Raw genomic sequence first — 5,289 nt, 5'->3', positions numbered from 1 at the left:
TTTAGAATGGAACAGTGTTATTTACACTGTTAATATGGTGAGATATTGAATGAGTGTATTACGCATAATGAGATTATGTGGAACAGGAACACAGACACAAAATGAATTTCTGATAATTTTCGTTAAGTATAGAAATTATAATTGAGTCTACCGATGATCATATATAGAATTATCATCTTAATCATGAGTTCTTAGCATACTCCTATTTATGGATTTATATCTTTTGATTTACTTGGTACGGATTTCGAGACCCTGAATCCTATTCCTTGTATTTTGGAGACATGATGAAGTAGGTAGCCGGGAATGTTATTATACGAGATGAAATCTATTCCTTCTTGAGAAAGAAGCAGATATATAATTCTCTTGAGTGTTGATTCGGTACTTGGATTAGTTAGAGCACTCTAGTTCATGAATGTGTTTTATGAATTACTGTCCATTAGAGAATAAATAATACTCAAGGATAAAGATGTAATTAGAGAGGTTAACGGATTTTACCTAGCTCTAATTATGAATTATTTATGGATGATTGATCTATATGCAGTGACTATATCAAATAGACACTTCACAATTTAAAAGTAATTTATGTCTATAATTACAAAAGTGTAATTCCAAGTTTATAGTGGAGTAACTAATAGAATTAATAGAATTAATTAATTAATTAAAGTGTTTAATTAATTATTAATTTTATTGGAGCTTGCAATTATAGGTTTATTAGTCCTTGCGTCATCCTAGTAAATCTACAAGACACTAAGGGCAGAATAGAAATTTTAGAATTACGAAATTCTAAAATAAAACACTCAAGGATAATTAATTTAGACTTAATTAATTATAAATTAAATAATGTGATTATTTAAGTTTAAGTTTAAATTTTAAAATACACATGTGAACGTGTTCACATAGTGTGAACGCACATCACAATGTGAATTCTTTTGGAATTCAAATTGATTGCTCTTCATAGTTATCCAATTAACTTATTTAATAAGTTGTTCAATTTAAAATTTAAATTAATTTACGTTTGACTTAAATTAGAATTTGAATTTAAGTTAAAATAGTTATCCAATTAACTTATTTAATAAGTTGTTCAATTTAAAATTCAAATTAATTTAAGTGATTTAAATTTAAATTAAAAATTAGACTGCAAGATAAAATCTTCCCTAGTCTCTATCTGTAAAATTGCACCTACCGCAGGGAGGATATCTCTTAGTGGTGGATATGGATAAAAGTGAATGGATGTTGCTTCAAAATTAAATTTGAAGTGGGAAATAATTAATAAGTTTTATCTTAGAGATAAAGATAAGACTCCTTATGGGAGTTTGTTACTCTATAAAATAAGAGATTGTAGAAAATTGTAATACAAAAAAAATTTGTTTGCTTTCGAAAAGCTATAGTAGCTGAATTTATAGAGTGAGAAAGAAAGAAAATTTTTGTCTCAAATTTCATGTCATGCATGTGTTGGTGTTTGTGAAAAACTTGAGTGTTCTTGCTAAGCTCGTTTTGTTTCAGGTGTGCCCACACACATGTCTTCGTAGATTTAAGGAATTGACGAAGAAGATTCGGATTTTCTAAACTAGCATTGGAGCGAGGAACGTTTGAGGTCAAAAAACACAAGTTATCATCCTAATCGGTTGCAAAGTTTAATTCACAATCTGGTTCTTAATAAATAAATTAATATAATTAATTTATTCATGTATAAATTAATATAATCTATAGAGTATCTTAATAATTTTATAAAAATTTTTGTTATACACGATCTGCTACTCACATATTTTTGCATCTGAAATTGTTTCACAAACCAACAATAGGATCTTTGATGAAGAGCCTAATAATGTTGCTGCTAGAAGTGCCGAAGGCATAATGAAAGGGAGTATTGCTCTCGTCATCTTGAGCATTTTTCACGATATCTGCATGTTTTCTTCCCAGCAGAAACTTAATTGCCTTTTCTCGGTTTTCTTCTCCTATATTGTTGGCCACAAGTATCAAATGAAAACTCAATTTTCTGTCTGGTGGAATATCAGCTTTAGCAGGTGTACAAGCTTCCGTAGAGGAGCTAGCTCTAGGGTTATTAAGAACTCATTTATTTTATCAATTTGAGTTTTCAATTCCAATTTTATTATAGTTAAAAACTCTCATAAAAAGTCACATCTAATTTTTTTTATTACAGTAAAAAATTCTCACATAAAATCACATCTCAACTCGAATTAAAAATTCGAATCCGTTTAGAGAAAAGCCTAATAGGCTGTTTCATTACACTAACTACTCCATACTTTTGCTGAGAGCTGAAATGAGTTTAAACCATCTCTGTTACAATTTGAGTTTTCAATTCCAATTTTACTATAGTTAAAAACTCTCATAAAAAGTCATATCTAACTTCTTTTATTACAGTAAAAAATTTTCACATAAAATCACATCTTAACTCAAATTAAAAATTCGAATCCGTTTGGAGAAAAGCTTAAAAGGCTGTTTCATTACACTAACTACTCCATGAGAGCTTAAATGAGTTTAAACCATCTGTTACAATCACAATATATACCATATTATTATTTTTATCCCTTTCCAAAATTCATTTCGCCTCAAATCCCAAGTTGACCACTGCTGCATTGGAGAGGAATGTGGCCTGATGAGTCAGCTACCAGTAATGATCTTGGGAAGCACTCTACTAAAGTCCCTAACAAATCTGAACAGAGATTATTTTTGTTAAAATGAAATAACATTGTTACATATTATTATGAAAATAGAAGGATCAACAGAAAAGAACTTACCTTTTTAACTCTCGAGATAATGGGATCAACATAATGGGATGTTTGTTTTTAATTCTGAATCATAATTCTTGGTTCTTTATAGTGTTTTTCTCTTATAAAAAATTTAAATTTTAAAGATCAAAATCATAAATTATAATTCTGAACCCATGAACTAAACGTCTTATTAATACCTGTTATTCTATCGGGTTCAAGATCATCATCTTCACGTAAATTGAGGGACGACTCTAGGTATATGGGGAAGAGATAACTTTAGCTAGATACTTTTTTTTTTTTCAAAAAATGAGCTAATTAATTAAAAAATAAATTAACTGTGAGTAAAAAAAAAATACCTTCAGGAAAATTCATAATAAGGGAATGCAATGCTGTCATTCATTCTCGACCAGAGTCTAAAAGGTAATTTGAAACATCTTCAATTGGGCGATTTTGATCGTCCATTCTTGAAAAGATTCGCAGCTGCAAATGAGTGTCTCTCCACTGCTAAAAACAGTGGAGATTCATTCCTTCTATTGACCACCAGCAGCAGCAGTGCTTTTCGATTGTGAAAAAAAATAAAATAAAAAGACTTTTCACTGTTTTAACGTTACTATTTTTGTTGCGTTTGGAGTAAAGATTCGTATTATGGTTCGGATTATAAATTGTGTCTCACTATACATACGTAAATTGAGAATAATTCTAAATCATGATTCTGAGTGATAAAAACTTTCTCATAATTTTCAACCAAAACTGAACTTTGGATCCCGAAGATGCTCCTGATCATATGATAATCTCCGCATTTGGCAGCCAAATGCAAAAATGTGTTACCTTCTTCATCTTTTGCAAGAATTTTTCGAGGAAATTTTTCCAAAAAGGAAATAGCAATATCTATTCAACCAAAAGCCAGTGCGGTTTTTAGAATTTCTGTTTCTTTAACTTCATTCCGCCTATTCTTTTTAAGAAATCTCTTCCTCAATATAAGTTTCATCCTTTTTGTATCTAAAGAAATCAAAAGATAAAACTCCCGTAACAAAATATATTTAGACATGTTACACTTTTTTTGTAGCAAACAAAAATATTTGAGGACATGGACCCAAAAATACTCTATAAGGAAAGAACTGGTGAAAATTAGCATATTTAAATAACGTGATCATCAGAATTTTTCTACTACCGAATTTCTAAATTATGATGCTTGATTAATTACGCCTAAAAGCAATCAAATGGACAAAAATCCTATACGTATGGAAACAAGAGTGGTTCTCTGCAAACTTCATTTACTTAAAGCTATGTCTAATGCATACATACACACATAGTAGTTGTATGTATCATCTTTTTCGATTTTTGAGTCCTCAGTTTCGGTTTTACGGATTTTTTTACAATCCTACCAACTACCACCTCAATTGTCCTCAATTCTATATAAAAAATGAAAGAAAAAAATAGCTGCTAACTACCAATTTTTATTTTAATATCCGTTTAATGTTACTTTAGTATATGACGTTTTTTTTTATTTGTCATACTTTAATTGGTTAATACATTTAACCAATTGAAGTATGATAAAGAAATTACCTTGCACACGCTTACAGTAACTTAGCACTTGAGAGAATTTAGGCAAAATACGAAATTGAACAACATAAAAAGGTATTTCAATGCTCCAAAGATTTGTAACGGTAAAAAAAAAATGATGTTGGACAAATGCCAAAATAAAAAAGATTCAAAAAATGTCCATCCAATCATCAATCATATCCTGTTACAAAACAAAATAGTTCACACACTAATAACTGAAGTAGATGTCTAACTAGTGATTGTTATTTCCTCTATGAGCCTGCCACATGGTCCTCGCCATTTCATCCCTCAAGAGACCCATTTGTCTGCGATTAGCGGTATTTCTCAGTCCTTCAGTTAACATCCTCATCCGCGTTGTCAGGGTCAATTTCACTTACCAGTACCCCTTCTTGAAAGTATTGGTTGATGAAACTGTCATTATGTTGATACATGCGTATGAAGTTATGTAAGATAGCATAAGCAATATGTATTTTCACCTGTTTTCACATCGGGTAGTTGTTGATTATCTTTAGAATGCAGAATCTTGCCTTCCACACCCCGAACGTCCGCTCGTTACAATTCTTAAGCAATGAATGCGTGTAGTTGAATAACTCCTACTCACTGCGAAATCGACCTTGACGTGCCCTATACTCTTGCAAGTGGTATGTACTACCACGATATGATGCTAAAAAATAACATGTGTTTGCGTAACCGGAGTCTACTAAATAAAATTTACCTACATAGTTTGACAAAGACACGTTAATTCATACTTGTAACAATGTTACAACCACAAACGGATAGAAGACATGTTTATTAGTAATAAGTAGACATATGCTTACCTGCTGGACAGATAGAGAATTTTTTTTCTGGCATACCAAGTGCGAATTTAAGCACTCGAGCATCGTGCACGGAGCTCTCCCACCCGACAAGCATGTACGTGAACTTCATGTCAAAGAAACACACTCCCAAAACATTTTGTGAAAGAAATCTCTTCCTATTTCTCCAGACCTCGGCA

Source organism: Morus notabilis, unplaced genomic scaffold (genome assembly GCF_000414095.1).
Source record: "Morus notabilis unplaced genomic scaffold, ASM41409v2 Scaffold159, whole genome shotgun sequence".
Taxonomy (NCBI): Eukaryota; Viridiplantae; Streptophyta; class Magnoliopsida; order Rosales; family Moraceae; genus Morus; species Morus notabilis.
This window is presented reverse-complemented; position numbering follows the sequence as displayed.